Source organism: Notamacropus eugenii, chromosome 3 (assembly GCF_028372415.1).
Source record: "Notamacropus eugenii isolate mMacEug1 chromosome 3, mMacEug1.pri_v2, whole genome shotgun sequence".
In the NCBI taxonomy this organism is placed as follows: Eukaryota; Metazoa; Chordata; class Mammalia; order Diprotodontia; family Macropodidae; genus Notamacropus; species Notamacropus eugenii.
In genome coordinates, this window is record NC_092874.1 from 55573595 (window position 1) to 55585458 (window position 11864).

Sequence of the window (11864 nt, forward strand, 5' to 3'; positions counted from 1 at the left end):
GGATGAAGAATACCTAGCTTAACAGTAGTTCATGTAAAAAAAAAAAAAAGACCTAAACATTTATTTGGATACAAGCTTAATATGAGTCAAAAGGGTGATATTTCTGACCAAAAGAAAAAGTTACTAAAATCTTAGTATTTCATTAGTAGAATTATAGTGTGCAGAACAAGGAAGACAATAATCCCAGTAATATGGTGACTATGCCAGTCAAAATCATATCTGAAGAATTGTATTCAGTTCTTGGAATTAGATTAAAAAGGGATATTGACAAATAACATATCCAGAGGAGGGGGGAAGGGAGCAGGTGATACTGAAAACTACATCGTATGGGTACAATGAACTAGTGATATTTATCTTGGAAAAGAGTATACAGTGAGAAATTGGAAGAAAAAAAGTTATATTCATATACTTGAAGGGCTAGAAATTAGTTCAAAAAGCATTTATTAAGCTTTGTGCCAGACATTGTGCTGCATGCTACGGGAAGAAAGAGAAAAACAAAACAGTTTTGTTGTTGTCAAAAAACTTAAATTCTACTGGGGAAGGGAGATTAGGAACACACACAAAAATATTACAAAATATTATCTTTGTCCTGGACTTGTGATTTCAACAGTGTAGAGAGCCCCCTCCCCCCACCCCGTAACAAATCAGTTAACCCTACTGTGCCACAGGCAATCTTTAATACAAAATTTGCATACAAAAGAAATCTATTACAATTTTTTGGGGGGGAAAAGGTATGGAGGAACTCAGTTGTTAATACAATTTTATAGCTTGAATCTGAAATAGCTTTATAGCTTCAAGCTGAAACTTGAGGGAAAATAAGGGTTCCAAGATTCAGAGATGAGAAAGGAAAATATTCCAGACATGGAGGACAGTCGATGCAAAAGTATGATGACAGGAAATGTCTGCTGTGAGCAAATAAGCCAGTTTGGTTGGAACCCAGAATACAAGAGGAATACTGTATAATTAACACCAGAAAGATAAGTTGGAGTCATGTCATGAAGGGGTCTAAATGCCAAGCACAAAAGTCTTTATTTTTTCAAGGCAACAAGGAATCACTGAAGCTTTCTGAACAAGGGATTTACATAGTCAGAAATGTGCTTCTGAAATATCATTTTGGGGAGCCAAGATGGAGGAGTAGAAAGACACACATACGCTACCTCTGAACCCACAACCCATAAAATATCTGTAAAAAAGAACTCCCAACAAATTCTGCAGCAGCAGAAGCCACAGAACAACAGAGCAGATGAGATTTCTGTTCCAGAGAGCCCTGAAAACAGACACCAAAGGTCCATCGCACCGCAAACCCAGAGCCGAGCCCAGCCCTGCCTTGGCCCCGCAGCACCAAGAGGAGCAGATCCAAGCAGGCTTCAGGGACAGAATCTCCAGAGGCCGCGTGGGTCCCTCAACCCATGGGCCCCAAAGGTTGGTAAGAGGGTCTTCTCGGCTTGCCGAGAGGGGAGTGGGGTGCCCCCATAACTCAGGCCCCCTCGGGAGGCAGCAGCAGAGGCAGCAGCAGACTGGGGCTCCCCAAGCAGGCAGGAGCCAGGATCCATTGTTGAAGGTCTCTGCATAAACCCCCTGAGGGAACTGAGTTCCTGTGGTGGCCCTGCCCCCACCTGAACACCTGAACTTAATCTCACAGTGAATAGCAGCCCCGCCCCCACCAAAGCCCTGAGGCTGGGACGGAGCATTTCAATCTCAGACCCCAAGCTGGCTGGGCGGATCTGGAGGCAAAGTGGGTGTGAAGAGAATACTCAGAAGTCAAGTCACTGGCTGGGAAAATGCCCAGAAAAGGGAAAAAAAATAAGACTATAGAAGGTTACTTTCTTGGTGAACAGGTATTTCCTCCCTTCCTTTCTGATAAGGAAGAACAATGCTTACTACTATCAGGGAAAGACACAGAAGTCAAGGCTTCTGTATCCCAGCCCACCTAATGGGCTCAGGCCATGGAAGAGCTCAAAAAGGATTTTGAAAATCAAGTTAGAGAGGTAGAGGAAAAACTGGGAAGAGAAATGAGAGACATGAAGTCAAAGCATGAACAGCAGGTCAACACCCTGCTAAAGGAGACCCAAAAAAATGCTGAAGAAAATAACACCTTGAAAAATAGGCTAACTCAATTGGCAAAAGAGGTTCAAAAAGCCAATGAGGAGAAGAATGCTTTCAAAAGCAGAATTAGCCAAATGGAAAAGGAGATTCAAAAGCTCACTGAAGAAAATAGTTCTTTCAAAATTAGAATGGAACAGATGGAGGCCAATGACTTTATGAGAAACCAAGAAATCACAAAACAAAACCAAAAGAATGAAAAAATGGAAGATAATGTGAAATATCTCATTGGAAAAACAACTGACCTGGAAAACAGATCCAGGAGAGACAATTTAAAAATTATGGGACTACCTGAAAGCCATGATCAAAAAAAGAGCCTAGACATCATCTTTCATGAAATTATCAAGGAAAACTGCCCTGAGATTCTAGAACCAAAGGGCAAAATAAGTATTCAAGGAATCCACAGAACACCACCTGAAAGAGATCCAAAAAGAGAAACTCCTAGGAACACTGTGGCCAAATTCCAGAGTTCCCAGGTCAAGGAGAAAATATTGCAAGCAGCTAGAAAGAAACCATTCAAGTATTGTGGAAATACAATCAGGATAACACAAGACCTAGCAGCTTCTACATTAAGGGATCGAAGGGCATGGAATAGGATATTCCAGAAGTCAAAGGAACTAGGACTAAAACCAAGAATCACCTACCCAGCAAAACTGAGTATAATACTTCAGGGGAAAAATTGGTCTTTCAATGAAATAGAGGACTTTCAAGCATTCTTGATGAAAAGACCAGAGCTGAAAAGAAAATTTGACTTTCAAACATAAGAATAAAGAGAACCATGAAAAGGTAAACAGCAAAGAGAAGTCATAAAGGACTTACTAAAGTTGAACTGTTTACATTCCTACATGGAAAGATAATATTTGTAACTCTTGAAACTTTTCAGTATCTGGGTACTGGGTGGGATTACACACACACACATGCACACACACATAGAGACAGAGTGCACAGAGTGAATTGAAGAGGATGGGATCATATCTTAAAAATATGAAATCAAGCAGTGAGAGAGAAACATACTGGGAGGAGAAAGGGAGAAATGGAATGGGGCAGACTATCTCTCATAATAGAGGCAAGCAAAAGACTTATTAGTGGAGGGAAAAAGGGGGGAGGTGAGAGAAAAACAGGAAGTTTACTCTCATCACATTCCACTAAAGAAAGGAATAAAATGCACACTCATTTTGGTATGAAAACCTATCTTACAATACAAGAAAGTGGGGGAGAAGGGGATAAGCAGGGTGGGGGGGATGATAGAAGGGAGGGCATGGGGAGGAGGGAGCAATCTGAGGTCAACACTCATGGGGAGGGACAGGATCAAAAGAGAGAATAGAAGTAATGGGGGACAGGATAGGATGGTGGGAAATATAGTTAGTCTTATACAACACAACTAATATGGAAGTCATTTGCAAAACTACACAGACATGGCCTATATTGAATTGCTTGCCTTCCAAAGGGAAAGGGTGGGGAGGGAGGGAGGAAGACAAGTTGGAACTCAAAGTTTTAGGAACAACTGTTGAGTACTGTTCTTGCTAATAGGAAATAAGAAATACAGGTAAAGGGGTATAGGAAATTATTTGGCCCTACAGGACAAAAGAGAAGACGGAGACAAGGGCAGAGAGGGATGATAGAAGAGAGAGCAGATTGGTGATAGCGGCAATTAGAATACTCGGTGTTTTGGGGTGGGGGGAGGGGACAAAAGGGGAGAAAATTTGGAACCCAAAATTTTATGAAAATGAATGTTAAAAGTTAAATAAAAAAAAATTTTTTAAAAAGTGAAATATCATTTTGGATCCTTGTGTGGAGGGTGCCTGGAGAAGCATGGGACTGTATGCAAGTAGACCAATTAGGAAGCTATTGCAACAGTCCAGGCAGGAGATGACAAGGGCCTGAATTAGGTTGGTTGTGGTTAAGTGGAGAAAAGATGACAGCTGGGAGAGATGTTGTGGGGAAAGCATTGATAAGACTAGGAACTGGGGAGGCGGAGGGAGATCAGTAAGGGTGAAAAAGGCTGAGAACCTGGGTGATTAGAAGAATTGAGGATGCCATCCACAGAAATAGGAAAGTTATAAGGAGGTGGGGTTTTAGGGAGAAAATTAATGAGAAGAGAAATTTAAATTAAGTAAAATTCATTCTGTATGGCTTCAGAGGGCAGAAAAGGGAAAATGGAGAGAAAATTACGGAGAATTCACATTGATAAGGATAAAAATTTTTTTTTATCAGTTTGAATTGTCTAAAGTTCTGACAGAAAAAACAAATTTCACTGTACTTAGCAAAGTCCTAGGTAAATAGTAAGTAGTTATAAAACAAACATTGATAATTATTTCATGGGAGTTTCAAAGTCACTGAGAACATCTACAAAGAAGCAGGCCAAAAAGTATTAAAACAGAAGATATGAACTGGAGGTACACATGCCAGGTTGCTTCAGAGTAAATAATTTGTCATGTGGGACTGGGTTAGTGAGAGTAGTTTTCACAGACGTAGTGAATTGGCAGATATTGTAACAGGAAATAATTCTGGGTGGCAGAAATGGAAAAGAGTCAAGTACAGTAATCATATATGTCCTTGAGAGTATTTCTATTTTCAAGAAATGCAAGGAAAGTCTTAACTTTTTGGCAAAAGGAGTATCATCTGTCCTTCCATTCTTCCTGATTTTTATTCTAGAAATGTGTTAAACATACCTATAAGGTATGCCAAGTAGAAGGGCCGTATAACCACAAAGGAGTCTGTTGCAGTAATTCAGGTGTCAAGAGCTTGAAATGAAGTAGAAAGGGCGGAAATAAAAAGGAAGAAGCAAAATCAATAAACACTGAGAAGAAAAACGAGCAGGGATATGTGATTGACCTCCAGGCCTTAAGTAAAAAGGATAATTGGCAAAATAATTAATAAAGATTAAGAGAACATATGAAAAGAAATGTCCACCAGCTAAAAAACAAACAAGGCATTCGGTTACCTTCCGGATTAAATCTGGAAAAGGTGGATAGTTGTTTTCCCCAGGGGATTTCTGACACGTGTGTCTCTCTCCTTTCCCCAGATCCCAAAAGAAAAAACAGAATTTAAGTCAGATGTCTGTTTCCCAAAAAGGGCTTCTTAGAGTTCAGGAAATTTCTCTCCCTAAGCCAGAGTGGACAAGCTTAAGAAAACTTGGGAAACGGCAGGATCTGTAATCTTCTCGGGAAGGGCCTTGGGAGGGGAGATAAAGGGACTGAAGCTCAGGAACCTCTCCACTCCCCGTTCCCGGTCCGAGACAAGCCCCTCACTCCACAGCAGCCGGCTGCCAGGTTAGGTCCGGGGGAGGGTCACTCTGAAGAGACAGTGGGTTCTGCTGCCCAAGCTTGCCCTCGGGGCTCGGGCCTAGCCACCTGGCAGCAGGACAGGGACGGATCACTCCCTGATCATTCCCCAGGGGAAGGTGCGGGAGACACAGACTCAGACACACCCTCAGACCGAGGGGGGCAAAGGGGCAAAGTGACGGGGCCTTGGGGAGCAAGGGGGCAGCGGGGGGCAGCTGCTTTTCAGTCGTGCCTGACTCCTCGGGACCCCGGAGGGGGTCTTCTTGGCAGAGACACTGCAGTGGTTTGCCATCTCCTTCTCTGGCTCATTTTACAGATGAGGAAACTGAGGCAGACGGGGTGGAGGGCTTGGCCGGCGTCATACCGCTGTAAGTGTCTGGGGCCGGACTGGAGCTCCCAAAGAGGGGCGTTCCCGACTCCAGGCCGGGAGCTCGCCCCATGGCACCAGCGGGCTTGCGAGCAGGGCAGACCGGGGCTCCGAGGGAAGGACAGACGGACAGACGACGTGCGTTCGCGGACAGACAGACATTTACTCAAGGGGATAGACAGACAGACCAGCACTTCGGGAGGGAGAAAGGAAGGCCCAGAAGGGCTCAGGGACCTAGAGAGGGGACACTGTCCGGCGGCGCGCGCGGAGCCCGGAGCCCGGAGCGCGGAGCCCGGAGCCCGGAGCGCGGAGCGCGGAGCCCGGAGCGCGGAGCCCGGAGCCCGGAGCCCGGAGCCCGGAGCGCGGAGCGCGGAGCCCGGAGCCCGGAGCCCGGAGCCCGGAGCCCGGAGCGCGGAGCCCGGAGCCCGGAGCCCGGAGCCCGGAGCCGGAGTCCACCCCGCGCTCGCGCTCAGCCTCACCCAGGAAGGATCAGAGGTGGGGGAGGGGAGGCGGCGCGCTCTCGCCTCTCCCGGCTCGGGGACTTCGCGGGTCTCTCGGCCCGGGTTCGGGCCTGGGTTGGGGCCTCCAGGCCGCCGTCCTCACCTCCACGGCCCCTCGGCGCGCTCCGCTCCCCATTCCCTAGCGGCCAGATTAAGCCACGGCTGAGAGGGCGGACGGAAGGCCGCGAGGGTCCCGCCCCAGACGCCAGGGGCGGGGCTTCCTTGCGTGAAGTCACCGTCAGCCCGTCCCCCTCCCTCCCCGCCCCTCCCGCTCGGGCCCCAGCCACGTGGAGAGCAGAAGAAGCGAGGCGGAGAGCTGGTGGGACCCGGGAAGCTCTGGCACGCGTCCCCGAGATGCTCGGGCGGGAGTTGGTCTTCGTCCCCGCTCCGAAGCCCCCATAGCAGCCCAGGAAGAAGGAGTCCACCCACCAGACCTCAGCCCGGACCTCCCTGAGCCTCAGTTTCCCCGTGTGTGCCACGGGCCGTGAGATTAGGGAGTAGAATGAGGGACCTCAAAAGCCACCCCTCCGTGGCACAGACGGGGACACACCGAGGAAGGCTGGAGAGGTCCTTGTAGACCTGGAACTCCCCACCCTAAATCAAGTCAGGGTGGTTCCTCTTCGGATTGACGGGCCAGATGGGCTGGTTCAGATCCCACTGAGTCACTTACTGCATTTGTGTGACCGTGAGCGGGTCCCTAAACCTGTAAAATGTGGGAGCTGCGCAGACTAGTCTCCGAGGCCTCTACCTTCTGTTTCTAAATCCTAACGAACAGTGGTTGTATGCAAAGCCCCAGAGGTGTGAAGCCCAAAACAGCCAACCAGGCTGAGTAACTAAACAGAACTGTAATTGTGAGGTCGTTGGAGGAGAGGTGACACTAATCAATAGGGTAATCATGAAAGGCTTCCCTTTCGAGGTATGCTTCAGAGCTCTAAGAGGAGGCTCTGGTGCATTCCTGGAATGGGGAACCAACCTGTGTGCTGAGACACAGAGGTGGAAAGCAGGATGTTGGGTTTGGCACACATAGATCAGTCCGGTTGGAACATAGAACGTGTGGTAGGAAATACTATGAAATGGAAATAGGCTGGAGCCAAATGGTGCAGGACTTTAAGTGTCAATTCAACGTGCTGTTAAAAGGACCTGGTTTAAATTCTACTTGTGGGACCTTAGACAAGTCATGTAACTTCTCTGGGTCTCAGTTTCCTCATCTGCAAAATAGGTAGCCTCTGATATCCTGTCCAGCTCTAAATCTGTGTACCGATGTTCCCATCCTAGGGGAACAAGGAACCATGGAAACTTCTTGAACAAGGACAACTTGTGCTTTAGAAGATTATTTTGATAGCCATGGGATTGGTTGGAGGAACCTAGAGATTGGAAGCAGGGGGAAAAAATTTAAAAACTATTGCAATAGTTCCAGATAAGAGGTAATGAAGTCCTGAACCAGGGTAGTGCCTTGTATGAGTAGGAACTTGACCAGTGATGCTGCGGACAGCGCAGTCGGGCAGGTCTGGAGTGGTTATGGGGCTCACAGAGCCAGGATGAAAAGATCTGTGGGACACAGCAGTCTGAACAAGCTGAGTTTTTTCTAGACATACTGAGCCAATAAATCAGGGGGTTGGGGTGCTTAAATAGTAAAAAACCATAGGGGTAGCAATTGAGGCATGAAATGGAACAGATTGTGATAAGTAGAAAGGGAGGCCTCAAGGTCTCTTTTCTCAGAATATTATCCTGTATAGCAGTGGCCCTGATTTCTGGAACTTCAACACCTGAATTCAAGGATATGGACCTGAGGACAATATATCACTTAACTTCTCAAGTCAGCTATATTCTCCCTTGGAGGAGGGAAACTCTTGATAAGGGGATCTTTCAAACCCCTCAAGGTTCTCCACATCTGCCCCTTTCTGTTTTACAGAGACTCTTTCCTCTTCATCCGAATGTTGAATGCCAGGTTATGTATAGTATTGAGGAACAAGGACAGCAGGGTAAGAGCACAGATACAAATACAAAATACTCCTACAAGGCCTATGAACAACAGCCTGAGATCTTGTGCAAGGCCACTAAAAAACCCCTGTGCTCTATTTATCATGTCTGTAATCTGTTGTGCAACCTCTGGTGGATCCAAGTCGCTATGACTTCTGGCATCATCAATAATGTGAACAATTTGTTCCAAATCATCCGTATCCATAGTTACATTATTAACATTCCATAATCCTCTTAAGTGATTGGCAATTTTGGTAAAATTATAATGGGTATCATTATAATTCACATTTAACAAACAAAAATGGGTAAACCTATAATCACATTTTAATCTACTATATAAGGTGAGTATCTCAACTTGTTCATTAATTTCTATTACATCCCATCGCAATTCATCAATGGCTTGATAAAAATCCTTATTAATTTTTTCTTGTACTTGAAATGCCCTTGTAATATTTTTGGACAATTGATCCAAATATTTGGCTTGTTTAACTTCTGTTTGTACATGCATAATACCTTCTGTTAAAGCTACACTACTAGCAATAATGGCTACTAAAGCAATAATTCCAAAAATAATACAGGAAATACACCTTTTTTTTACAAGAAAGCAATTTTTTGCAAAGCAAATCAATAGTCTGATCTCCTGGAGCTTGATATCATTGAGTCTCCTTGTCTGGAAGGAGAGCAAATGGTGTGTGTTTGTTTGTGAGTTATTACAGCTGGCTCCATTGTAGCTGGAATTTGGAATGTTATCTCTTTCCCTCCCCATCATCCCTTCTCTCTGATGGCTGAAGCATCAGGGAGGAGAATGGGAGAGAGAAAGAGAGAAACTCATCTTATATTATTTAGTTTACATGATTGCTAAATGCAGTTTTACATAAGAAATACAAGGAAATAATATGTGAAGTTTCAAAGGACATTTAATCAAAGCCCACTAGGAGAACAACATGGGTATGAAGTTTAAGGAAAGCATAAAAGTTTTAGAAATTGTTGGAAAGTTGTTGGTAAAATTCTCCCTCTCTTTCTACCTTCTAACCCTGGCCAGGTTGTGAAGGTGGAGAGAAAGACAAGAAGAAATTGGGGAAATTTTTCCCCTCATATCAGACAGCCAGATTGACTAGCATTTTAATTATCTCATGCCTCTCCTAAAAGAGAAAAAGGTTTTGTGTAATGGGATACAATGAAAAGGTATTTATTCTGATCGTATTTTAAAGGAAACTTGTCACTCCTAATTGGATGTTTAAGACAGGTCAGAATTTGTTGCATTATTTGACACTAAAGCAAATTGGGAAAATGCATAAATCTGAAAATGAAAAAAGACACCTCAGAGATGAAACTTTGAGCTCCCAAGTGGAAAGGAGGGGACTAGGCATCACTGAACTTTGTTCCAGAGTCTCCCTCACTTTGCAGTTTCACAGCTTTTTCTCTCAAAAACGTTTTTAAGGAGTGGACACAGACATCAAATTTTCTTGAGTAAAAGTTAGAACCATTAAGGTTTTTATTTTGCTCTGTAATCCAGAAATGGTGTTAGAGAAAGCAATTTATAATCTCAATTTTGTTGAAACTAAAAGATGTTGGAAAAATTGTGTAAAGCCAGTTATGTTATTTAAAATTTTGTCAGTCTTACTAACCTTGTCTTATAATGTTTTGTAATTGCCATTTAGAAAACCTGGTATTTTCACCTTTGCCTGTTAAAGAAGTTACAGCTAAAACAATTTGAATATCATTTATAAAAGTTGTAAGTAAGATTGTTAACTAAATTTTTGGAGTTACTGCTTTAATGCTAAAACCTAACATTGTCAATGGCTCATTGCGTGTGGAAAGAAAGAAATTGAGTAAAAATTTTATTTAGACTGGTTCTGCCCATTTAGAACAGTCCTCCTGTATGTTTGGGGGTTGGCAGGCATGGGATCCATGCCAATTCCTTTTATTTTGTAAAACTGCCAAGGCCCCTTTCATATGGACAAGATTATCAGTTCTAAGAAAGAAATTTGTTTGGCTTATATAATTCATAAAGAATGAATGGGACTTGCTTAAAAGTTGTAACAGATAGAAAGGATTTTTAACAATTGACTTTAATATCAGGACAAGTTTTAAATTTGAGAAGGAAGGATCTTAAATGGAATCCCTTATGTATGTGAGTCCTGTTAATCTTCATTGCTTATTGCAACTCCATGGGAATACAAATAACTGTATTTGGCTTTAAGCTACGATTAGTGAAATTTGCTGTTTAAGGTAAAAGCGTTTGGGACCATAAATATTTTTGTTTTAGTTTGAATTTGGGTATAGTTGTTTGCATTAAATCAGTATCTGAGAGAACTACTACAAGTTATTCAGAGGGAATGTGATCCTGCACTAACAGGTGAAGTTTGTACCTGGAAAGGAAATACTGAGGGGACAGTTCTGGACTCAATCTAGGATGGGATCCTCCTGGTCAGTTTCCCCATTGTGTCTTTTTAAAAAGAAATGTTTCTCATCTGACTATTCTGAGTCTGGCTATAATACAGATATTGCATGACTGCAAAATTTCACTCCTATCTGAATTCAAACAGAGTCATAGATGTTTTATCCTCTCATATTTGCTATATTACATGTCCCTACTTTTTTCTTCTGTAGCAAATTTCTATGATCAATAGCAAGTGACCAGTAAAATATGTGAGCCCTTTTGTGTAACCTTATTGGGAAAACTAATATTATTTTTATCTGAAATTAAAACATGTTCATAAATTTGTGTAAACTACTTAAGACTCACCTTAAGATGCCCTCATTGTTTAAAAGGATTTTAAAAGCAATAGTATTTATCTGTAATCTTTCTCTTACTGTTACCAAAGTGAGATTCCATTGCACCTTTTTGACTAAAGCATTTTGTGATATCTAGGAATTCTGTAATAATTAAGAATTTGGTTTGTTCTAATACTTTGGGAATTCATATTACTTGAGGACATTGTTGTACCAACAAAATTTTAATGAATTTTAATTTTATAAGGTTTATTCTTGTTTCAAAGTGAAAAGAAAACTATCATTGTAAAAGGTTTCAGCCAATTTTCTTTATAAATGTTTAGTGATTCTCACAATCAGGATAAAATTTGAACTGTTTTAAAGGAAGAATACATATTTCTGGAAGAAGTGTTTCCAACCAAACCAACTAAAATTTTCGTTTTCAAGATAAGGTATTGCTAAAATTAATACGTAATGATCTATGAAGCAGAAAAGATCTTGCTGTTTTGATAGGCAACAGTTGAAATTCATGTGTGAATGTATTCACAACTTCATTTTTAAAAGTTTTTCTTCCAGAATGAATATTATCCAGAAAAAGATAAACAAGCCTGTGAAACATCAATGAAAATCTATTCAGTTGTGAAGTTCAAGTTAGAAATCTCTTTTGTTTAAGACAATACAGCTATGCTATTTCTGACAACCAGTCTCAGAGGGTTTAAGTGTGTTGAGAAAGTGTGGGGAAGTATTTTCAGAAGACAGAAAAATGATGTAACTACCATGTTTAACCGCTTCTGGTCATTTTTTGGCGTTTGTTTGTTAATATCCTTGCCAGATTTGTCTCCTCCAGGTTTAGTGTCTTCCACTTTAAAGATGACTGTTCTGGCTTTATATGACCCATGACCCTCTGGACCTGGC

At 42.6% G+C, this 11864-nt stretch overlaps 1 protein-coding gene across 5 annotated transcripts in view; it reads right to left on the reverse strand.

The window, feature by feature from the left end:
- Positions 1–6452, reverse strand: part of CROT (carnitine O-octanoyltransferase) — a 34436-nt gene extending 27984 nt beyond the window's left edge. Inside the window, exons 1-2 of one of the 5 annotated variants that reach the window (XM_072651584.1) lie at positions 6358–6452; positions 5048–5118 (exon numbers count right to left, since the gene is read on the reverse strand). The gene's annotated coding sequence lies outside the window, so the exon portion shown is untranslated. The other 4 variants (XM_072651580.1, XM_072651583.1, XM_072651581.1 and 1 more) reach the window with 4 other exon arrangements.
- Positions 6453–11864: the final 5412 nt, after the last annotated feature.